Source organism: Vicia villosa, linkage group LG3, assembly GCF_029867415.1.
Source record: "Vicia villosa cultivar HV-30 ecotype Madison, WI linkage group LG3, Vvil1.0, whole genome shotgun sequence".
Classification (NCBI taxonomy): Eukaryota; Viridiplantae; Streptophyta; class Magnoliopsida; order Fabales; family Fabaceae; genus Vicia; species Vicia villosa.
In genome coordinates this window covers 172,765,695-172,792,060 of record NC_081182.1, presented here as the reverse complement: position 1 = coordinate 172,792,060, position 26,366 = coordinate 172,765,695, and the positions used below count along the sequence as shown (strand labels likewise).

At 35.0% G+C, this 26,366-nt stretch overlaps 1 long non-coding RNA gene and 1 pseudogene across 1 annotated transcript; one reads left to right on the top strand and one right to left on the bottom strand.

Moving 5' to 3' along the window:
* Nucleotides 1–6,682: 6,682 nt before the first annotated feature.
* LOC131662589 (putative disease resistance protein RGA3) lies at nucleotides 6,683–20,957 on the bottom strand (annotated as a pseudogene).
* LOC131662590 (uncharacterized) lies at nucleotides 8,517–12,635 on the top strand. The gene is made up of 2 exons (XR_009301705.1): nucleotides 8,517–8,880; nucleotides 12,309–12,635. It is a non-coding gene; the product is annotated as an uncharacterized LOC131662590 (long non-coding RNA).
* Nucleotides 20,958–26,366: the final 5,409 nt, after the last annotated feature.

Sequence of the window (26,366 nt, the reverse complement as noted above, 5' to 3'; positions counted from 1 at the left end):
TGATAGTGGTTAGCAATAGAAACCATAAAACGATAAAATAAGAGTCCCCGGCAGACACTCACGCAGGAGAGCTGCCCCAGGGAAAGTCCAAACCGCACATATAGTAACCATCATCTAATGCTGAAAATACTACTCACATCTACTCCCTAACTACCGTGATCGAAATCTAATGACAACCGCAATACTCTCCAGCTCCAGCTCTGCACAATCCCCTACAAGCGCTCCACAGGGTATGATCAGAGCCATCATGTCCGCTATCATAATCGTGCTCTGAGGGATCATAATCATCATCACCCTCTGCTCCTCCTAAGCCATCCTCTGCTCCACCTACGTCCGACTCCAATGATGGTATGCGTGTCGGGTCGATATGAGGGAGCTCGCCTATGAGAAAAATGTCACGTGTGTACGCCAAGGGTAACCCTAGCGACATCTATAAGTCTAAGGGAGGCATAGAGGTGTCATGAAAGAATGTCCCCCTTCCCATGACTGAGGCGTACGAAGGTCCAGGTGGGGCTGAAGGAGGAGTCAATAATCCGAAACAGTCAATCACACTTGAGAGAAAACTAGATATGATCAAGGAAGCTGGAATCTGGAAGCTCAAGGTCCTACGGGAGTAAGTGGTCTTCGGATCCTGTCCTATGATAGTAATGGTCTCCAACACGTTCTCGATAAATGTGAGTCGTCCTAGGGTCGGGTCGAACCCCCAGGACATGTCAGCCCATGCATCAGGGAAGGTGAGTTTTGTCGCCTTCGACGGCGGTGTCTCCTCGAGTCCCGGGCGCGTCATAATCTATTGGCATATAGCCCACGCAATCCACTGAAAGGGTCATCAATCCAAAAATAACAAATATATAAGAGCGGAGCAATAAGCATAAACAGAGGATACATTATACATCGCTAGAGATCTCATTCTAACACATGTATATACACATTTACAAATAATAATACATGTAGCAAAATTAAGACTCATTCCTAATGCAATGTCTATATGTCGATGCACATGATTCCAAAATATCAATCCCTCCGCAAAGGATCGTGGTATCGCTTCAGGATTCAGCACCACTAAGGTGATGGGTATCTACCCATCAATCAGACTCAATGATCCACTACGGGATAAGGTGGTTCCCTCTTGGACACACACCGCGTGCCACCTCTCTGGTGTGTACCTCGTGACTCCTCCCCTTTAGCCACGTAACCATGAAATGTATGAGCATACAATTCCCCATATATGCTTTTCAATCATATGGGTAACATCACCATATATAATCACTTATCTCATGCGTTAAAATTCGCACAAATATATTTATATTACATTTACTCACCTTCACAATAAGTCACCTTCAAAATAAACACGTAAGAAGATACATAGCATGTATATATATATATATATATATATATATATATATATATATATATATATATATATATATATATATATATATATATATATATATTGAGAGAAGTATAAAAATAGAGAGATGGCCTTACAGTTACGAGATAAATATATACTTCTAATTTAATATTTATTTTTGTTTGGAATTAGTTGGCGGGTCGTGTACGTAAAATAATCTCTTTTGATGTTCATAAATATTTAAAAAAAATGATACACCCTACATGATAAAAGTTACTAAAGTTTAAATCATGTACTAGTGTTTGAACAAAATAGTCTAATTATTGTATTGGTAGGACATTTCATACTTATTGTTGTTTGGAAGGTAGTGTATAAATATATTAACTCCTAATACAAAACATAATTACCTGCAATTAAAATTATACTCCTTTATATTTAAAAAAACCAATTTACATAAATTATAAAGGAAAATACAAATTATTTTTATTGTTATAGTATATCTCAAAATAATACATGATTATAAAGTCAATTATTGTTTTTAAATAATATTTTGTATTTACTGAAGAAATTTTATTTATAATATAACTTACACAACTTCAATTTTATTTAATCACAACTAATTGAACAACAAGGTTGTAAAGAACCTAAAATATGAGTCTTTTTTTTTTATATAAAACAAATAATTAATTTCAATTAATTAATTAAATTGTAAGAAAATTTTACAGGAAATTTATTAAAGAAAAATAGAGTTTTAGCAATAATAGGTATATAAAGTTAAGAAAGAGTAAGGAGGTCTTACTTAAGTGTAGAGATGAATTAGATAGTGCTTTTCCAAATTAGAGAAGTATTGAGAAGAAATGGAGAGAGAATAAAACCATACTGAGAACCTTTGAATTTCCTTATTCTTTCTTCTTCTGGTATGTAAAAATAGAACGTAAGAGTACTATATTTATAATCAAAGCACATGGTGTTTTTTTTTTTTTTTTGTAATCAAGGAATAAAATATAAGGAGTACTAGGGGTACTCAATCCCTCTTACAAAAATCGGAATAAACCGAAGAGACGCACGAAATTTCAAAACAATTGCAATCTATCTCAAAAAATGCAAAGGATCTTTGCAAAAATCATAAAAATTACAATTGCCGTAAGTAATTTCGCCGTAGAAGGACCAATTCCAAATCAACACTTTTATACTCCAAACAATGTCTGGGACACTCCAACTATCATTCCCGAAAATGGCTTTGTTCCCCATTCTCCACAACCCCCAACATACCGCTATCCAAACCAAGCTCTCCGTTCCCTTCCTCACTTTCTTCCTCCTAAAACCTTCAAAGATTAAAAGAAGGTTCTCCCAAACTAACGGAAGCAAAACCAATTCCAAGTCAAACCACTCCAAAATGGAACTCCACACTTTCCTAGCTACTTCACAAGAAAAGAAAAGGTGCGCTATACTTTCCTCACTATCTTTACAAAACACACAAAAAAGATCGGAGGGAGAAGAGATAAAACCTCTAACAAAAAGAAGGTTTTTTGATGGGAGTCTATCAATCAACACCCTCCAAGCAAAAGCTTTGTATCTAAAAGGAATTAAAGCTTTCCAAACCAACTTCAACGCCTTCTCTCTTTCCGGAATAAAAATAGAACAAAGAATATTTACCGAAAGATAATCATAACATGATCTTACCGAAAAATTCCCGTCTCCGTTCGGAGTCCACCATGTTTCATCCTCTCTTCCACGCTCCGACGAGCTTCCTCCTAACAAAGCCTTTAACTCTTGAAGCCGATTCCAAATGAGAAGATTATTAGATACGGAAATACCCAAATTACTCCATCTCCAACCCCCCTCATCCCACTCTCTCATTCCTTCCACCAATTCATTCTTCAAAACCGAATGGATGTATAAATCCGGAAAAGCCGATTTTAAAGAAAACTCCCCCAACCAATTAACATGCCAAAAAAGAATTGAATTTCCTTTTCCGAGAGTATATTTACATCGCTCAAGAAACTCGCCCTCAATGTGCCTCTTTTCCAACATCAAGATGTCTTTCCACCAAAAAGAAGCTAACCTGCAAGAAAAGCCAGAAAACCCAAGCAAAATATTAATCCCACCATATCTTGCCCTTAAGATCTTTATCCATTGCGCATTTCCTCCTTTTGTAATCCTCCATCTCCACTTTAAAAGCAAAGAGACATTAAATTCTTCCACTCGTTTCAAACCGAGGCCACCTTTCTCCTTAGGTAGACAAACCAAACCCCACCTCGCCCAATGGATCTTCCTTCTATCCTCCACCCCTTTCCACAAATAGGAGTTTTGAATTCTAGAAATCTCTTTACAAACTTGCACTAGGGCCCTGTAAAAAGACATCAAGAAAATATGAAGACTACTCAGAACCGACTTCAATAAAGTGATCCTTCCTCCCATACTAAGGAATTTTCCACTCCAACCTTGAAGCCTCCTTTTCAACTTAGAAATCAATGGCTGCCAAAAGGAGATACGCCTCGGGTTACCACCTACCGGGATACCAAGAAAATGAAAATTATGATGCTCCGTATTGCAAGCTAGGAAATTCGCTGCTGCCCCCAAGAAATGCGGACTAGTATTAATGCCAATCAAACTACTTTTATGGAAGTTCACTCCAAGACCAGACACAAGATCAAAGGCTCTAAGAACCGCCTTCAAAGCCCATATATGTTGCCAACTCCCATCCCCCACCAATAAAGTGTCATCCGCGTACTGTAGGAGGTCGACCTTACACTCGCCGTTGATGATAATCCCTCTAAAATTCTCGACCGAACTCGCCCTTCTAACCAAGCCCGCCAAACCTTCCGCCACCAAAACAAATAGAAAGGGAGATAAAGGGTCGCCTTGGCGAAGGCCTCGGAGCACATTAAATTCCTTTGTCGGGCTATCGTTCACCAAAACAGACATATGACTTTTAAACACCAACGCTTCCATCCATCTCAACCATAAATCTCCGAAACCTAACCTCCTCAACATATACCTCAAAAAATCCCAACTAACTCCATCGTATGCTTTTTCGAAATCAACTTTAAAAAGAATACATTCTTTCTTTTCCTTAACCGCGTAGTCCACTAGCTCATTTGCCACAACCACATCGTCAAGGAGTTGCCTACCCGGAACGAACGCCGTTTGACAATCCGAAACAATATGATTCAAAATAAGTTTCAACCTAGAAGCAAGCAACTTTGCCAAACACTTGTAAAGGCTACCAACCAAGCAAATCGGACGGTAATCGTCAAGCCCCAAAGGATTATCTTTTTTCGGAATAAGGGTCAAAAAAGAAGAATTAATCGCTTTAGACAACACCGCATACTTGTGGAAGTCGTTGAAGAATTTCACAAAATCCGGTTTCAAGAACGACCAACACTTTCTAATAAAGAAAAAGTTAAAACCATCCGGCCCGGGACTTTTATTTCCTTCGCAACTCCAAACCGCATTCTTAATCTCCTCCTCCGAAAACGGAGCCTCCAAGCCTTCGGCCTTAGAAACTCCCAACTTCTCAAAAGATGTTCCATCCAACACCGGTCTATCATAATCACATTCTTCGAATTTCTCGGAAAAATGGCGCCTAACCTCCTCTTTAACCTCATCAACCTCCTTGAGAATTCCCATCGTCGAAGATAAAGAACCAATGTGGTTCCTCCTCCTTCTCTCCTTCATAACACAATGGAAATAACGGCTATTATCATCACCTTGGTTATCCCATTTGAGCCTAGATTTCTGAAAAAGAAAATTCTCTTTTATTCTCAATCTAGTCCAAAATCGGCTAATAGCTTCACTCCTTCTTTTGACCGCTTCCTCCGTATGCTCCAAGTTGCAACTTACCATGAATTCATCCTCCACATTAATTGACTTAACTTCCTCCTTAATGTCCAAGTCAATTTTTCCATACACGTCTATATTCCACTTCCTAATTCTATCCTTTAACATTCTCATTTTCTCCTTCAACGCATAGTCGCCTCTCCCACTCACCTCCAAAGACTTCCAAATGGACTCTACAAACGGAAGGAACAATTTATTATCAAACCACCCATTATTGAAAACAAACGGCTTAGGCCCCCAATCTTCCTTGTCCACCACTAGCCAAACCGGACAGTGATCCGATATGTCCCTATACCCCATTCCAAAATCAACTCTTCCGATACCAAAAACCGGTCAATCCTACTACAAGAATTCCCATTACCACTATACCAAGTGAAACGTTTTCCCTTGCAAGGCAAGTCCACAAGATCCACCATATCCAAAAATCTAGAAAATCCTTCCATTTCTGCCTTCCTGCAGCAGGAAGAGGCAACCTTCCTCTCATATAAACTACCAACAGCGTTAAAGTCACCGGCTAAAACCCAGGCAGCATCCGAATACCTCACCCTCAACTTCAAAATTTCACTCCAAAGCGCCTTTTTCTGCATCAAATCGCACGGAGAATAGATATTAATTACGTAGAAAAAACAGTCTTTGCAACGCAGCTTTATACCCAGGTAGCCGTCCCCCTTGAAACTAAAAATTTCGTCAAAAAGATTAGCCTTCCACATTGTGATCAACCCCCCCTTACTGCCAGCAGCACCCGAAAAGGACCACCCAACCTCCTCCTTCTGCCACAAAGAACCAATCAGCCTGCTATCTACAACCTCGAGCTTCGATTCTTGAATAATTTATGTTTTCATCGATAAAACTTTTTTATGAACAAAGATTATTTTAAAATTTTAAGCGGGTAAAACTACCTTTTATTGCAAAGACTGGAAATTAATTTCAAACAGAAACTATTTTTATTTTTAATTATTTCATAAATAATTTTGTTATTCTACCACTAAAATTTTCTTCCCAAAAAGGGTTTTTTTTTTTTTTTTAAATTAAGACGGCTAATTTTACCGAATATCAAAGAGACTGAAGTCAAGATTTTTATAAAATTTCTATCAAGAACTACTAATAAAATAAAAATTCTAAAATATTTTTAGCATAACTTGAATTTACTTATATAAATACTATTTATATTTATATCTGATCATATTATATTATAAAGGCGAATATACAATAATCTTAAAATATTAATTTATTTTAAAATTACGGGACTTACCAGACTTAGGCAGAATTAAGTCCTATGAATTATGAGGTTTTAAACGTGCCTAAGGATTTGATTGTAAACAAGCACTACGCCATAAAACTTTTATAATAGCGCTTTCTATTGTTTATGATAGCGCTTAAAAGTGCTATTAATTGCGCCGCTATTGTAAACGATTTTGTTTAATAGCACTTTAAAAACGCTATTAAAATACCAATTTTTAATAGCGGTTTTACTTAAGTGATACTGAAGTGGACATTTTGCGCTTTATAATACGTTTTTCAGTTTGATTTTGATTGCACTTTCAATCTAAGTGTTATTATAGGACACATGTTTCATAGCGGTTTCAAACAAAGCGTTACTATAAGGCATCACCGCGCCAGGAAGGGTGGGATAGTAGACTGTAGAGGCAGAGGATGCGATAGAGGAGGTGGTAGACGCATAGGAGGTGGTAGAGACAGAGGAGAGGATGTAGATGTTGCCGATACACATAGTAGTGATTGTGCTAATTATTTTGATGTTTATATTTTGAAGACATTCCATTTCATGTTAATTAAATTCCTAAATCAACATTTTCACGAGCGATAATAATCTAGTTATTTATTTATTTATGGATTGACAATTAGGCATGTATCCAAGCCCCATAAAATTGTTCTAAGTTAAATGATGGTTTATATCGGCAAATATTAACAACATACATTATGGAAGAAGTATTGTAGTTCAACACAAATGCTATTTCAAACATAAATCTCTACGAATTGGAAATATAAATAATGACTTTCAAATTCTTCGGTTAGCATAAAAATGTAAACATTTTGAGAATTTAAAGGCTTTTGTTGTTGGCATTCATCTTCTCCAATGCAATCACCTACTTGAATTCTTCATTACAAAAAGTTGTATTTAACTTTAAGAGTAGACGACTTCGTTCCTCCACCTTTCCTTTCTAGAATTTCAATTGAAGTGTTTTCCATGGGAGCCAATATGGGCCAGTACTCACCAGACTCAGGTTTATATTTTATGCATAATTCAGGACAATCATATATGTACAAATGTTCAAGGGCGGTGAGATGATGGAAGTCTCTTGGAAGACTCACTAGTTGAGGGCAGCCAGAAATCCAAAGCCTCTTAAGATGTGTCATTGTTGTTAGACACTCGGGAAGTATCCAAAGATCGGGAAGTCCAGAAATTTGTAAGGTCTCTAAAGTATCCACAACACCTTCAATCCAAGTAGGAATCGTTAGAAGTCCCGTAAATCTTGCTATATATAAATGCTTGATCATCAATATTTGAGTTGGGCTTTCGTTGTACGTTGACAAGTTTACCATCTCACACTCTGAAACTACTAGAGTTTGTAATTTAGGAAACATAATAAGCGGTAGAGACTCTAGACTACCACATAATTCAACAATCAATGTTTCAACAGAAGTGAGTTCTTGTGCATCACTGAATAGAAACTTCATATTGTCACACTTATAGAAAACCAAAACTTGAAGATTGTTCAATTTTGTGAATAATGTCAGTGGCATAGTTGATTGCTTTGTTGTTATAAACAATTCCCGAAGGCTAATCATGCCCCCTAACCATTGAGGCAATGTTTCAAGCTCCACGCACCCGGTGAGTTTCAAGACTTGCAAATGATGGAGTTAGCTAATTGAATGAGGAAGTCTTCTGATTTTGATATTATAACAAAGGTCGAGAAGTCGCAAGTGCTTCAGTTTAGAAAAGGAATTAGGCAAAGACTCAAAGGAAGAATATCTCAAATCTAAATATCGTAAGTATGTGTATCTTGATTTGGGGTGGCAATAAAATCCATTAACACAATATCCATCCAATCCATCCTATAATTTATCCATCCAATCCATCCATTAACCAAAAAAATAATTTAATGGATTTATCCAATCCATCCATCAAATCATATGGATGGATTCAATCCATCCATCTCATTTTAAAAATCCAATGGATATTATTTTATTATTTATTAAATAAAACTTTTTAATAAAAATATATATTAAATATTTAATTTTTTTTGTTAAAACACAATAAGAAAAAAAAAATTGAAAATTCAACTCAACATATCAAATTCAACTCAACATCTCAGATCCAAATTTCTTCTTCCCACAAACTTCACAATCACGTTCTCACTTCTCTCAAGAACCCTAATTTCGTATTTCCCAATTTCTTCTTCCTTTTTCAATCTAAGAACCCTAATTTCGTATTCTCCAATTTCTCGATGAAACCATTTAGCTAGCAATTCAACTCAACAATCAGTTCAACAACACAGCACCACAACCTTCTATTCGGATTCAGATCGAGCAACATCGGATCCGCATCATTCACACGATTCAACGCGCATTCCACGCTCAACCCACACAATTTCTGCCCTCTGCAGCTTCCTTCGATTGCTCCAACAACACTACTGCACGCGACGAATTCGACCTACAATCACACGGTAATCTCTTTCGTTGCTATTTTAAGTTATTCTAATTGTTGTTGTTGTAAATATTGCTTGCTCCGATACCGTTGATGCTTTACTGTTAATATGCCATCGCGTTTTCGATTCCGTTTTTTTTTTCTGAGCGAGAGTGGAGGACGAGTGAGAGAGAGTTACTTCGTTGTTGTTGTTTGAGTTCTGGGTAGAGGAAGATTAAGAAGCAGAGAGAAGCTGTGTTGTTGACATGTGGGGATACTTGACTTATATGATTGTAGTTGCAAATTACACCTGAACTCGACTAATTTGATCACCATAACTACAATATAAGGTTATGCAGATAGAAAGGTACTGAGTTTGAACTCGAAGCTTGTCCCGTATAAACATATCTATGTCCTCCACCACCAGATACATGAAACCGTGCTTTTGACTCCATTAAATCTTTCTCTTCTGAAACTGAATGAAGAGGCAGAACTTCAGAGTGTTTAGCATTGGATAAAGTGTTGATGCGCTTTCCACTTACATTTTGGCTCCCACGCTTGTCCAATTGGAAACTAGAATTTGAATCCGTTTTGTGGCCTATAATGTCTCGAACTCACTTCACAGCATAAATGAACTGGATAGTGATCTAATGTAGTAACCATTAAACATTTCACTTTTGTTTTTGGGAACGGCTTAGTGTATTTGGCCATTAGGCTGCTGGAATACAGATTTTCTACTTCAGGGTTCCTACTCAATATACATGATATTCTAGTTTAGACATGTTCAAGAAGAGAGGATCTGATCTTGTTGTTTTTAGAGTTAAATAGGTATCATTTGGATGTTGAATTGCTAGTTTGGTTACATTTGTTTGATGGATTATCATGATGTTGGATTGCTGCTGCACAACTTAGCACAGATAAATGTGTTTTTCATGTGCAGGACCAAATTACCTGTGTGAATTAGATATCCTAGAAATGAAAAAGAGGCTAGTTTAAGAAACATATATTTCATAGTACATTTCCTCGTTAGAAATTTTCTTTTCACCATCTATCTCCCGTAAAGGATTGTTTGTTTGTGTTGACCGATTGTTATGATTCAGAGAAAGTGCTAGACTGCTTATTTAATACTTGTTTGAACTCGAGAGTCAACTTCATAGCTCTTAAATGATAATATTTAGAAACTCTGCACTTCCAGACTCTCTTCAGGCTGGTGTGTCTACAGCTCTTCTCTTGTTTTATTTTTGTGTGTACCTATGATAAATTGGTGTGTTTCCCTTTTATTTGCTTTGCAATTTCTGTCTTGTTTAGATGTTAGAACAATTGGTGTTGTTAATTCTTTAATGAAATTGACGGTTCGGTTACTCGGTAGATACACTCTATGGGCTTGACAAGTCTGCCTTCATAGTTATTTGTGATTTTGTGTCATCATGCTTTTTCCCTTTTATTATTCTAGTTTGTGTTTTATATAACATACATGATGTCTGGTAGGATAAGAGGTCTGAGTTGTAATAGGTCAAATGAACACTGATCCTTAGCAATGTCTCGGCACCATTAGTGGTAATCTGTCCTGGTTGGATAAGAGGTTATATCTCCAACTATGGACAACTCTACTTTCAATTACAACACTATTATTAATCAATTTAGTCCATCAAATTCATGAGATACATTTTAAATCCCTGCATCAGATAGTTTGTGGTAGGGGTATGCATGGTTGGTTATTTTCAAAAACCAAACCATAACCATTTTAAAACCATTTAAATAGTTTGGATTTATAACCATAACCACATTTTAATCAAAACTGGTTATAAAACCGATTATAAATTTGGTTATAATTATATAACCGGTTTTTTAAAAAAATCCAGTTTTAAAAATTATTTTTTCCGAAAATATTTTTTTTTTTCAAAAAAAAATTAATATTTTAATAATTAAAATATTTGGATTTGGATAATAACCGGATTATAACCGAATCCAAAATAATTTAACCGGTTAATAACCATTTAATTATATCCGGATTATATGAATGGATAACCAAACCATTAATAACTAAACCGGTTAATAACCATTCAATTATATCCGGATATTTAAAAATGGTTTAGGTTTGGTTATGGATTTAGACATCAAAACCGGATATTTTGCACACCCCTAGTGTGTGGCATGCAGTGTTTGAGGAACAAAGGATCAGAAGATAATAACTAGTTCAACTGCTAACTTTCTCTTATTTCGATACCATTGAAATATTAACATATTTGTATAGTTGGTGTAAGATTTGTGTGTTTCAAAATAAAGTAAAGTTGTCATTCAACTAAAACATATTTCAAATTTAAGTAATGCTGCATCCCATATTTCATTGTACCAATACAGTCATTGCTCACACTAACACCACAAATACTTTATGAAGCATAGCATGAAGATTCTTACATTATACCCTGAACTAACTTATGTATATAATTCTATCTCACAGCTAACAAATATTGACCAAACCTGTGGCTTGTTTCGACTATTCCTCAATGTGTTGCACAACCAAACACTCTAAAATGCTCTACTGAGATAGGTAGCAGGAAGGATTCTAAAAATCGTACCCTTTTTTTTTTTTGCTTTTGATTGGAACATATCATACTAATATTTCTCATTATCAAGGACAAATAGAATTAATTTAAAATTGGTGGAGGGGGAAGTGTGTGAAAGAAGCTCTCATAAGTAAATGTCAGTCATGTAGTTTCCTTGTTTGTATATTGTTTCAAAACTAGTGTATGCTGTGTACTTCTAATTAGAATATTCCCTCTAGTATGTCATATAAACTTAAATGCACCTTTGGAATCTCCTACACTTTTGTCTATTTGTGGTAATTAAATTCTTCCTTTACCATGTTATTTACTTGCAAGCAGGAAATATGTCTACCGATGGCAATGAACCCGTAATTCAAATTGAGGATTCAGTTGACAGTTCGGTCCCTTCCCTTCTATCAGTTTTAACCTTTTTGTTAACTATGATATTTGTTTTTAAATTAATCAACAAGAGATTATATCAACTAGTTAAAGTGGGTGGGAGAGAAGTACAAGTTTTTGTTTTAATTCTCATAGAGGTTAGATCTAAGAGGTTAGATCTAATTGATTGGAATCAATGGAAGAGTTTTGTCCCTTCCCTTCTATCAGAGGCATAGGGAGGGACCCATGGTTGCAGAAAAGGATTTTATGTGATGAAAATTAACAATAGAAACAACAACTTGTTGATCAAAGAAACAATAATAATAATAACATGGACTTTTTCTTTTGTCTTCTCAAACACATTTCTCAATAAAGCTGATACCAACCATTTAGGTAGTATTGTGTGAGTGTGAGCCAATGATTTCATAATTATAACTCTATCATTTCTTATTTAGAAGTCACCATCTTTTCCAATCATAAATTTCATCATTACTCTCTTCATTTCAATTTAATGGATTATTTTCATCATTTTACTTTATGGCAGGTTCTTTAACTTGAAGATGAGCAATGATGAGAATGGCATGCAAAGAAGAGGTCGAAAGGTGAAGAAATTGAGTGACTCAAATCAGTTGGAATTCTCTTGTAGCTTAAGGACTTTGATTTTATGCAACTCGAATACAACTTGTTTCAACTTGGAATATGTAGCTAGTAGTCTAGTACTGTATGTAATCTTGAATTTGAATCTTGTTTCACTTAGAAATTCTCTTTTGTAATTCAAGAACTTGATGTAATTGAAATCGAAAGGTTTGTAATTGAAATCTTGTATCACTTTTTCTAAACTTATTAGCATTAATTATGTCATTTCAGACTAGTGTATGTCTAGTTTACTTCTTAGAATAATGGATTTTTCCATTTACTTAAAACATATATATATGAAAATTCTAAATAGATGAAGACTTTGAACTGATAAGAAGCTACAACAACTTTTTGGAACTCAATTGTTTGTGATTCTTAAGAATCACAATATACTCTTTGAGAGTACAAGAGTTTTGAGATTGTTGACCATTTGGTCTGCTTTAAATGTCCTTTTGGGGCACTGATAAACAACAACAGAGACTCAAATGAGTTAACAGTTACAATACAACTTCAGCTTTTTTCAAGATGGAAAAAGTTTCAATGTCTTTGTTTGCCGGTGAATTGAATCCAATCCATTAGCTAGTAGTTTTTTTCCGGTGAATTGGATATGTTTTTTTTTCACCTTCTCATTTTTATGTAAATGTTTTTTATTTTGGTTTCATTTTTATCGCACGTTTTTTCTCTAATCTCTCAACTGTTGAAAAAAGCTGAAGTTGAAACTTTTTCACCGGCAAACAAAGACATTGAAACTTTTTCCATCTTGAAAAAAGCTGAAGTTGTATTGTAACTGTTAACTCATTTGAGTCTTTGTTGTTGTTTATCAGTGCCCCAAAAGGACATTTAAAGCATATATATGAAAATTCTAAATAGATGAAGACTTTGAACTGATAAGAAGCCACCCCTAATATATATATATATATATATATATATATATATATATATATATATATATATATATATATAAAGAGAGAGAGAAAGTGTGGTTTTTTACAATTAAGAATATTTAAATTATTTTTTGTGAAATTTAAATTTTTGAAAGAAATTTAAAAATAATGGGTATATTAATTTTTATTTGTGAAATTTAATTTTTTTATGAAATTTTAAAAATAATTAACAATATTATTTTTTTGTGAAATTTAATTTTTTAATGAAATTTAAAAAATAATTAACAATTTTTTTTTTGTGAAATTTAATTTTTTTTATGAAATTTAAAAAATAATTAACTATTTTTTTTTGTGAAATTTAATTTTTTTATGAAATTTTAAAAATAATTAACAATTTTTTTTTTGTGAAATTTAATTTTTTTATGAAATTTAAAAAACAATTAAGAATTTTTATAATTATTTGTTTGGATGGATGGATATCCATCCATTTGAAATATGTTAATGGATGGATTGGATGAATTTTATTTCTTAATGGATGGATTGGATTGGATTTTTATTAAGAGATTTTAGTGGATTGTAATGGATTAATGGATTGGTTTGATCCATCCATTAATAATCCAATCCATATCCATCCAATCCATCCATTTTGCCACCCCTAATCTTGATATCCATGCATCCAACAAAGTTCCCTTGTCAAGGCCATTTCCTTTGATGGGAAATAATATAGTTCTCAAATTTCTTGACTTGGGAAACAAAGTATTGTCTGTTGAATTATATTCTACAAAGGATAAGTGTCTTACATATTCAGGTATATTCTTAGTATGCAAGTCCACTGCTACACACTCCTCTTTCGCAACATACCGAGCTAGATCGTGGATCAAATCATGTACTTTGAACGAGCCAAAATAGCCTACGATTTTGAAATCTTGAAGAAATGATCTAGAATTGAGCTCATCTATATATTCTCTTGCAATATCCATTAGATGTTCACTTCCATTTCGAGATCGTACTAAATTAAGAGCTACCCAAAGCCTAGTTATATCATTCCTAAAGAAGGTATAATCTTTTGGATAAAGAGAAAAGTAAACAAAACACTGTCTCAAATAGGATGGCATTTGATCATAGCTTAACTTCAATGCAGGTAAAATATCATCTCTTTTTTGTTCTATGTTCCATATCTCAGAATCTCTCACAAATATCCACTTATTTAAATCATATTTTGAAAACAACGAGCTTCCTAATGTTTTGACAGCAAGTGGAATCCCTGCACATTTTTTGACAATTTCTTTTCCAATCTCCACAAGATATGGATATTTAATCACTTCCCCTTCCTTAAATGCCCATTTGACAAATAAAGATAAACAATCATCTTGAGAAAGTCCTTTTAAAACATAAGAGGGAAGAGTACCTGTCATTGAAGCAATTGAGTTGCTACGCGTTGTCACTATGATTTGGCTTCCTGTTGCACCAACTTTAATCAAATCTATCAACTCAATCCATTTTGCACGATCGTCATTCCATATATCATCCAGCACAAGCAAATACTTCTTACCAGAAAGTTCATGTCTAAGACGACTTTGTAACTGCTCAATATCTAAGTTGTTGATTTTTTCTTGGTGAGCAATATTGAAGAGTAATTCAATATTCAGAAGATGGACTGATCTTCTGATGGTTACTCAGAAGATAGTATTGACCAGAAGATGCTGTCTGGGTCCCATTAGCTTAGCTGTTTAGTAGTAAGGGTACTTTAGTATTTTGTAGTACTGTTTGTAACTTAGACTTGTTCACTAAGTTTACTGTTTTAGGGCTTATGTGGCAAGATTCTCTTTTCTTATAAATAGCCTTGTAGTAGCTGTCATTTATAAAAAAAACGCAAGTAGAATACAACATTTATTCTCTCATCTCTTTTGCGCCGTTATTCTATTATTCTCTTTGTCACCATCTTTATTCTTTGTGCACCAACAATTGGTATCTAGAGCTCCGGTTCCAAACACAGGGAAACACGAGTGAACGTGAGTTTGTGTGACTGTGTGATTGATTTTGTTTCGGGGAAACAAAGTTGTGTTGAATCACATTTTTTCTTGATTGTTTGTGGGTTGGGAAACACTGTGTGAGTGTGAGTGAAATCTGTTTTTGTCTGCACAAGTTTAAAGATGAGTGGAAGCAACTTGAATACCAAACTTCCAGTTCTTGATGGTAAAAACTGGAATAGATGGATGATTCAAATGCGTGTATTATTTGGTGCTCAAGATGTTCTAGATCTTGTCACTGGAGGATATATTCCGGTTGCAGCGGATGCAACGGAAGAACAAAGAGAAGCGCAGAGAGAGACGAAGAAGAGAGACCAAAAGGCGTTGTTCTTCATCCATCAGTGTGTGGATGTGAATGTGTTTGAGAAGATTGCTGATTCTATGACGTCAAAGGAGGCGTGGGATATACTGGTCAGGTGTTACGGTGGTGACGTATCAGTGAAGAAGGTGAAGCTTCAATCCCTGAGAAAGCAATATGAAAATCTCAACATGAAGAACAATGAGAAAGTCTCTGAGTATATCTCTAGAGTGATTGTGATCACTAATGAGATGAAGGCTTGTGGAGAAACTCTTTCTGAACAAGTAATCATAGAGAAGATATTGAGGTCACTTACTCCTCAATTTGATTATATTGTTGTATCCATTGAACATTCTAAAGATCTGGAAACCATGAGAATAGAAGAGTTGCAAAGCAGTTTAGAAGCACAAGAGTTGCGTCTGACTGAGAGAACTTCTGAGAGAGAGGTTGAACAAGCTCTGAAGGCTTCTTTTGTCAAGAAAGACCAGAAGCATAGACGTGGTGATAGATTCCAGAAGGAAACCTCAACTTCTGATGATAAGAGATATCAGAAGGGAAAGGATAAGAAGAAAGTTCAATGTTACTGTTGCAAACAGTTTGGCCATTTTGCTAGAGACTGTTTGGCAAACATAGGAAGGAGATCAGAAGAAGCAAATATAGCCAGAGGAGGATCAGATGATGAACCTGTGCTATTGATGGCTTCAGAGTCGGACAAAAGATGTTCGTCAGAATGGTGGTATATGGACACTGGGTGTTCAAATCACTTGACTGGAAACAAACAATGGCTGATAGACTTTGACTCTGAAAGGAGGACAAAGATCAGATGTGCTGATGATAAGTACCTATATGCAGAAGGTATGGGAAATGTCAAAGTCAAAGTGAAGAATGGAAAGACTGTTCTGATCAAGGATGTTTGGTATGTTCCTGGAATCAGAAGCAATCTGATGAGTGTGGGTCAGCTCATTGAGAAAGGTTTCTCAGTTGTTATGAAGAATAACCTCTTGAAGTTGTATGATTCCAATCAGAAGTTGATTATGCAATCTGAACAGGGAAGCAACAGAACATTCAAGGTGAATGTAGAAACAACTGAAATAGAGTGTCTGAGTGCTGAAGGCTCAGAAGGTGATAGTAAGCTGTGGCACAAGAGGTTGGGGCACTTGAACTATAGAAGCCTGGGGCATCTAAGTTCTAAGAAGCTTGTACATGGCATTCCAAAGATTGTGAAGCCTGAGAAGTCATGTGAGGTATGCATGAAAGGCAAACAACCCAGATTGCCATTTGTATCAGAAGTTGCTCCAAGAGCAAAGCATGCTCTGGGAGTAGTGCACTCTGATGTGTGTGGACCATTTCCAGAACCTTCACTTGGAGGAAATAGGTATTTTGTGTCTTTTGTGGATGAGTTCACAAGAATGACGTGGGTAACTCTCATTAAGTTTAAGAATGAGGTGTTTACAGAATTCCAGAAGTTCAAGGTGAAGGCTGAGAAGCAGAGTGGTCAGAAGATAAAGATTCTCAGAACGGATGGTGGAGGCGAGTATAACTCTACAGAATTCCAGAAGTTCTGTGATGATAATGGAATTGAGCATGAAGTTACTGCTCCTTATACTCCTCAACACAATGGTCTTGCTGAGCGTAGAAACCGTACTTTGCTTGATATGACGAGAAGTATGCTTAAAGAGAAGAAGCTTCCTCATAATCTATGGGGAGAAGCTGTTGCTACTGCAGCATATGTGCTCAACAGGTGTCCAACGAAGAGGCTGAAGGAAATTGTTCCTTTAGAGAAGTGGACTAAAGAGAAACAGAGTGTTAGTCATCTGAAGGTTTTTGGTTCTGTGAGTTACAAACACGTTCCATAAGCAAGAAGGAAGAAACTGGATGATAGAAGCAAAGTGATGTTATTGGTGGGGTACCACAGTACAGGTGCATACAAGCTCTATTGTCCAAAGACTAACAAAGTTGAAGTCAGCAGAGACGTCATTGTGAAGGAATCAGAAGTTTGGGATTGGAAAGAGTCTCAACCAACTTCTGATGTAGAGATAACTTTTGAAGAAAAGTTAGAGTCAGAAGATGAATCTTCTGAAGACGAGTCAGAAGATGAAGCATCTTCTGAAGATGAGTCAGAAGGAGAATCTGATTCTGATCCAGATTCTGATGATGATCCAGATTCTGGTGGTAGTCATGATTCTGGAAGGGAAAACTCTGAAGACATAGGCTCTGGAGGACAAGCTTCTGGAGATGATCATGGAGGTGGTGACTCAGGAGTAGCTGACTCTGAAGTAGCTCAGCGACCACAAAGAGTCAGAACTATACCAAGAAGGTTTGCAGATTTTGACATGTTGCAAGACACAGAAGTTGACTCAGAAGGAGAGGTCATTCAGTGTGCTATGTTAGTAGATTCTGAACCAGTGAGTATAGAAGAAGCGCTCAAGAAGAAGGTCTGGCTGAATGCCATGAAAGAAGAACTTGAGGCTATAGAAAGAAACAAGACTTGGAAGCTGACAGAACTTCCAAAGAATAAGAAAGCCATCAGCGTCAGATGGGTTTTCAAAGTAAAGCTGAAGCCAGATGGATCAGTTGGTAAACACAAAGCAAGGCTAGTGGCTAGAGGTTTTCTTCAGAAACCTGGACTAGATTACTTTGAGGTGTTTGCTCCTGTAGCTAGACATGAAACAATCAGACTGGTGATTGCGTTAGCTGCGAACAGAGGTTGGTCCTTGATGCATCTGGATGTAAAGTCTGCATTTCTGAACGGTCCATTACAAGAGGAAGTATACGTGTCACAACCCCCTGGCTTTGTGAAAAAGAATAAGGAAGGGATGGTGTACAAATTACACAAAGCTCTGTATGGATTGAAGCAAGCACCCAGAGCTTGGAATTTGAAGATTGATTCATTTTTCAAGAAGCAAGGGTTTCAGAAGTGTGAGATGGAATATGGAGTTTATGTACAACATTCTGGAAGCAATATGATTCTGTTGTGTCTGTATGTTGATGACATATTGCTTACAGGGAGTTGTCCAGAAGATCTGATGAAGTTCAAGAAGGTGCTGATGAATGAGTTTGAGATTACAGACCTTGGGAAAATGTCATATTTTCTAGGGATGGAGATTCTGTACTCAGAAGATGGTATCATTCTGCATCAGTTGAAGTATGAGTTAGAACTTCTGAAGAAATTCAAGTTGGAGAATTGCAAAGCTGCTGTTACACCGTCAGAAGTGAATCAGAAGTTGGACTCTGATTCTGAAGGTGAAGATGTTGATGCTACGGTATTCAAACAGCTGGTTGGTTCTCTAAGGTATTTGTGTAATACCAGGCCTGATATATGCTATGCAGTTGGATTGGTTAGTAGGTTCATGAGTAAACCTAAGTGGTCCCATTACCAAGCTGCTGTCAGAGTCTTGAGATATGTCAAGGGAACTCTGAAGTTTGGCATATTGTTTCCTTCTGGGAGAAAGGAAGAATCAGAATTATTGAGTTATTCTGATTCTGATTGGTGTGGAGACAGAGTTGATAGAAGGAGTACTTCTGGATATTTGTTCATGTTTCTGGGAGGCCCTATTTCTTGGAGTTCCAAGAAGCAACCTGTTGTTGCTCTATCAACCTGTGAAGCTGAGTACATCGCAGGCGCTGTAGCTGCATGTCAAGCTATGTGGCTTCTGAATCTATTAGAAGATCTGAAGATTAGAGTGAAGAAGCCTTTGAAGCTGATGATTGATAACAAGTCTGCAATCAATCTTGCCAAGAATCCGGTGTTACACGGAAGAAGCAAGCATATTGAGACTAAGTATCATTTCTTGAGAAGCCAAGTCCAGAATGGAACATTAGAAGTAGTGCACTGTAGCACTCAGAAGCAAGTGGCAGATGTTCTGACAAAGGCGATCAAGACGGATCAATTTCTGCTCTTGAGGGATGGAATTGGCGTTGTCAGTTTTGATTGAAGAATATGAATTAAGGGATGGTATTGAAGAGTAATTCAATATTCAGAAGATGGACTGATCTTCTGATGGTTACTCAGAAGATAGTATTGACCAGAAGATGCTGTCTGGGTCCCATTAGCTTAGCTGTTTAGTAGTAAGGGTACTTTAGTATTTTGTAGTACTGTTTGTAACTTAGACTTGTTCACTAAGTTTACTGTTTTAGGGCTTATGTGGCAAGATTCTCTTTTCTTATAAATAGCCTTGTAGTAGCTGTCATTTATAAAAAAAACGCAAGTAGAATACAACATTTATTCTCTCATCTCTTTTGCGCCGTTATTCTATTATTCTCTTTGTCACCATCTTTATTCTTTGTGCACCAACAAGCAAAAGTAACAATCATTGGAGGTGAAGCTGGACTGGAAATGGAAGCAGAAGCAGCGTTGATGATTTTAATAATTATTTTCTTGATGTCAAAATCATCCGAGTCGGAGATACAAGCCCACATCTTCAACTCAAAAAGTTCGTCTATCCTCTTATCATTAAACACCAACTTTGCAAGAGTGGTCTTTCCCAAGCCTCCAATTCCTACTATTGGAATAACACATAAACTTCTATCACCATCACCGTGAAGACGTGGTTGCATCAAAAGCTTGATAATTTCTTCCCTATCATTCTCCCTCCCAATTACACTTGAAGTATCGACATGAGAATAAGTCAAGTCTCTCCTTTGTGAAACTAGTTCAGTACCAATATCAATTTGTGCAAGACCAAACTTGGTCCCATCAGCTGCTACCTTATCCAATCTTTCCCTAATCTCTTTAATTTGGCGTGCCATCATAGGACGGAAAACAAGTGGATTAGAGGAAGAAAAGAAGTGGCCTACCTTCGTTAGAGTGTTGTTAGAAGCATGGGCAACTTGCTTCCTCTTGTGCTCGAACTCAAATCCATCAAATACGTCTTCAGCATCAGAACAGATGTTTTGAATCTGTCTCATCCATTCACGCAGCCAGTGCTTTTGGTCTTTCTTATACTCGGCATCCAGTAGCAGACCGTTGACAATTGACAAAGTATCTTTGATCTCTTGTAGATCTTTATGCACACCATAGACTCGGGAAACTTCTTCATAAGCATAAGAGGCAAGCTTTCCAAGAAGTGAATTAGCAACATCGAAAACAAATGATTCAGCCATGTTGTAAATTGGAAAATAGCAGAAATATAAGTATGTAGTTATAGTAAATAGTTTCTTCAGATAAATGTTCATATATACATTGAGTTATACAGTGATACACTGATACCAACTTATTTTATTCATGAGGAAACCGATGCTATAATACTTGATCGTTATTTGCAAATAAAAAATTAAACAGGACAACTTGATTATGACTTTTGAGTGATGTGCTTGCTTTGCTGCGTTGATTATGAAAGCTTCGATGAAACATGCAAACTTAGTTTGCTGTCCTTTATTAATTGCTAAATGAAGCTTCATAGTAGGTCATATGCTTTAGGTTCATATAGTCAATTTATTTGGGGAAGGCTAATTCTATCAATGTCAACGACTTTGATGATCTCAGAAGTGTATTCAATTGAAGAATAATAGCAATATAATTTCTAAGACATCATTTTTAATGATGGTTATGGTCGGCTAAATGCAGAAAGCCAAGACCCAATTATCTTAAATTTATTTCATTTGATCCAATATATATAAATGAGTTCAAATATATATAAAGGAGTTCACACAGAAAGAAAAGAAAGATAAGGTACACATTCTTTGATCTACACTTTTTGTTATAATCTTTTTGAATTTTGAAATGAGAATTTTTCATCGCACCTATAGAGTGAAAAATACCTCTGAAAATCTCAAATGAATAATTTTTATAGTTTTAAGATATTTGGGATATGCATATCCAAAAACACATTCTTCAAAAAAAAGTATATTTAAACGTTGAATTTAAAATGTCAGAGGTTTTTTCGGATATACATATATGGAAAAATAAAACAAAATTGAAAAATTTGGAATATTGATTAATTCAGATATGCATATCCGAATTAAGTAAAATCCAAAATTTCTTTTCATTTTATTTTAAGAAGATGTTAATTAATAATATAGTTATAACATAATTAAAGTTAGGGTTTAATTGCTATGCACTGTCATTATAAATTTTTTTACACTATCAATACATCACAACCACTTAATTATATTACTTTTTAAAAAATTAAAATAAAAGTCAAACACTTCCAACAAATTAACGGCTATGATTCACTGACGGTGTAAAACTTCTTTACACTGTTAGTGTATTCCAATTAAATTCTTAAAGTTAATTATTATCAATAAAGAATAACTTAAATATAAATTGTTATAAATAAGAAGTAAGGAGATTAAATAAAATTTTAATTTTGTAATAATTTGTTTGTTATAAATGTTTTTAAACTACAAACGTAATTATTTTTTAAATGACTACAACATTATACATCATAATTAATAAAATTATATGTAAAAAATATCCTCCTATAAACATTTTAATTTTTAATTTATATTAGTTTTTTCTTTAATTAATTTTATATAAAAATAATGTGTTTCTTTAAATATTTAATATGTTGATATTATTATTAATATATCTTAATTATAATAATCTATATTTAATTATATCTTTTGATTAATACAATTAATTATACTATTAATTATATTAATTCACTTTATTTTAGTTTTTTAACAAATATTGAGTTATTTCGGATATGCATATCTGAAAAATAGGGTTATTACAGATATGCATCTACGAAGACACCAAATATTATGAATTTGGTGCGTTCGGAGATGCATCTCCGAATTCTAGCGGCAAAAAATAAATTTTGCCAGAGTGCCTAAGAAGGTATATATTGGTCCCTTCAAAATTTGGGGCCTCCTAAAGTTTGGAGCCCTGTGTTGTAGCACTTATTACATTTGTACAGGGTCGATCCTGAACTTTGGCATTGAAGTGATAAGTTTGCAAGTCCACCTCCGTGTCAGCGTACTAAAAATTGGAGTTGTCGGTTCAAAATCCCTCGTTCATCAACTATTCTCAACTATAATTCCTGAATGGAACAAAGATATTTAAATTTTCCAAAAAAATTCTCACTACTAGAAAAACAGTATTTAGTGTCGGCTGTATATCGAAACCAAAGGGATAAAAACTGACACTACAAGCTGTTTATTGTCGAATTAGCTTCGGTGTCGGGGGCAGGCTAAACGGTTTGAAGTTAACATGTTAGTGTCGGCCTATAAGGCCGTGCCTTAAGTTAGCGTCGGTTAAACCGAGTCTATATCGAGACTAATCTTTAGCCCACACTAAAGAAGTAAAGTCCACCAAAACATTAGTGTCGGCTAATCGGAGGCTAAAGTCAATTTTTCAAAAGTCAACAAAATCGTTAGTGTCGGTTTTACCGAGACTAAAGTCAAATTTACAAAAGTCCATAAAACTGGTAGTGTCAATTTTTCCGAGGCTAAAGTCAAATTTTATTAAAGTTAACAAAACTCGTAGCTTCGGCTGCGTCGAGGATAAAGTCAACTTTTCGAAAGTCAGCAAAAACCTGTAATATCGGCTTGGCTGACAATAAAGTCAAATTTATAAAGGTCAGTAAAACGCTTAGCTTCGGCTTGACCGAGGCTAAAGGCAACTTTTCAAAAGTCAATAATACGTCCAGTTTTGGTTATTCATATAAAAGGCCAAATGTGATATATATTCCTGAGAGCAAATTCAACACAAACTATATTACCCCGTGATATATATGACCCATTGAATCTGTGATACAAATTTATGAACATTTAGAATAGATTTTGATTAAAATTATGATATCTGACAATTTATACCCTTTTCTCCTGTATGTGAGAAAGAACTAACTAGATAATAAAGCTTTATGGAGAACAATACAATCTAATCGTGATTATTGAGAAAAAATGTTTTAAAAAAATAAGAAGAACATCTATTTTATTTTAACTTAATTGTAAATTTAGAAACTTTTACTTTATAATGACCATCGTTGCTTTTGATCTCATGCTTCAAAGATGTAAACATGAAATACCCCGATAATAGTGCTTCTTTATCTGCACATTTCAAATTCCATAACTTAGTAAATGCAAAGCGGACAAAGCGGAAATGTACATATATCCATAAGATCTGCATAATAACTTATATGCATAAACAACTATTATTTACCTGTTTACTATTATTTACCTGTTAAAGTCATACAACTTACTTTCCTTTGAGCATACATGGCCAATGCCTACATAAAAGCTTGAATTTCAATATCAATGTTGTTATACTATATATAATTAAGGAAAATAATAAGCATTGGGATTAACTGTCAGTTGAATAAGTGATGAATGCTTAATGGTTAATAAGTTGTATGCCTTGAATTCGTCCCTCGATTCAACATCTCGATTTAGATAGACTTTTGAGGAAATTTCGCATTTCCAAAAGCTTACATTAGAGATGTCACACACAATATATTCCTGGAAATATTATGATAGTTGAGATTCACCGAGTCAACTTTACAAAAGCTTTCATTAGAGACGTCACACACAATCATTTAGAAGGCATACCTGCATTTATTGCAATGAAGCTTTTTCTGGTGTTGAAGCACCATTGTCGGAGAATATATTCCTAGAAAAAACACACAAGGATATATTTTTTCTTAGAATTTAAGTTGTGTTTAACTAATTAACCTATACCTGTTGTCTTAACTAAAGTAATGACAAAAGACACAACACTTAATTTCTATACCAGCTGAAGAACACATATTTGGAGAGCCAATGAAAAACAGTAACAACTCTACCATTGTAATTTAACTCAGCTCCTAAACATAAATATATATCAAAGGGAAAAAAGAATAAGAGCTTACGGTGCAATGACAACAATCGATCTTTCACCATCTGTTTTAGGATTTAATCCCAACAGAGATGAAATAATGGTGTTCTCTAATTATTTAGGTGACTAAAAAAGTTAGGATTTGATCGAGTAGTGAAACAAGAGTAATCCAATTCAAAAGCATCTTGACATTGCTAGTTTCTACAACAATGTGATCAAGCATTCATGTATATACATACATACATACATACATACATACATGTTCAACATTTATTTCTTGAGTATTAAAATTCAAAGACACACTAAATTTATGAAATATGTAAATATACCAGCATATGCTCTTCCTGTTCGTAGTTTGCTTAGCAGACTCCATCTGTGAGGAAGCAGAAGCCTTATTAGTAGGTAGAAACGACAAAATACTGTAGTCATAGTGTCATACCCCAATTTTTGACCTAAGATACCACCTCATATCATTGCATATACATCATTTGCATCACTAACAAATTACATAGCTTGTGTTTGTTATTTGTGACTCAGCAGGATTTAAACAAGAAATCACTCATCAGTACAAGTAACAATCAATTAGAGTTTTGTTCTCCCTTCATCTCAAAGGAACAATCTTCATCAACAATCAACATTTGGTCCTCAAAAATCCATTTCAACAAGCTCAGAGACTTTGAATCAACCAGATTAGGGTTTTGACTAAAGATAGCATACTCCTGACTTTTGCTCAGGATTTGACCTAATGACTTGGGACATGACCTCAATACCCCAAGTGCATCATTTTGACTTAATCCATTGGCTCAGAACATCTCCTACACAAGGATTGATCAACAGTGCAAGTTCAAATCATCAGATTAGGGTTTTGAATTCTCAGGGACTGAAATCAGGGATCACATTTGGGAAACCCTAAAAATCCCCAGGAAGTCAATCAAAGGTTTCAATCATCTTCAAATAATCCATATGGCAGTATCCAATGGAAATTACATCTTAATTCAAGATCCACAGTCATCAATTTCATCAGGTCGACAATTAGGGTTTTTGACCTAATTCACCTGAACCATTGACTTTTTAATCAGAACATGGTGCCACAACATAAACAATGGTTCAAGGTCCTCCAATACCTCAATATGATCCATTCATACCACTCATTTGATGAGGATAGCTTGATTCATTTTAAATCTCCAGAAACGCGATTCGTCTGAAAAAGTCAACTGTACAAGATCCCCATTGACTTTTGGGGAATTTTGGTCAACCATGACTTTTGAAGTTTTGAATCATCAATATATGATATATGAAGTCATTTGATCAAAGAAAATCAAGAAAATCAATCAAGAATCAAAAAGTCAAAGTTTGACTTTTATACTTAGAAAAATTTTCTAAGTGTTTTTCAATGGTTTTTTTCCAAACTTTGGAAGGGAATAACTCAAAATTTCACCTACAAACTGAAAAAAACTTCCAACATGAAAGTTGTAGATTTTGATCCAATAAACAACTTTGTCACATAAAATGATTTTCCAAAAGATCAACCATTTAAGAGATATGGAGCTTCAAAGTTGGTATCTTTTGAAAAATTCACTTAAAATCTCATTTTCTTCAAAGTTCATGGATCTTTTTCACCCATTTCCCTAAAGGTCTTGAAGAAACTTTCAACTAGGGTTTTGAAGTGTGTAATATGAGCTTTCCAAAATATCCAAGAGCATGAAAAAATATGGAGTGTAGCCGTGGTTTTGAATTTTGTCATTAGAGGTCATTATGCATGAAATTTCAAGCCATTTTCACAAAGTTCTTACACTACATGACCTATAATCCAAGTAATGATGCATAGAAGCAATAATTGAAAGATATTTTCTGATTTGAAGATCAGAATGGAAGAGGATAAGAAGCTTGAGATTTAACCATGGTTTAGTCACTTTTAACCATTTGCATTTAATGTGAAAGATTTCATTTTATCTCTTAAGCCAAATCATCATTCTTGGATCAACTTGCAAAGGCTTTG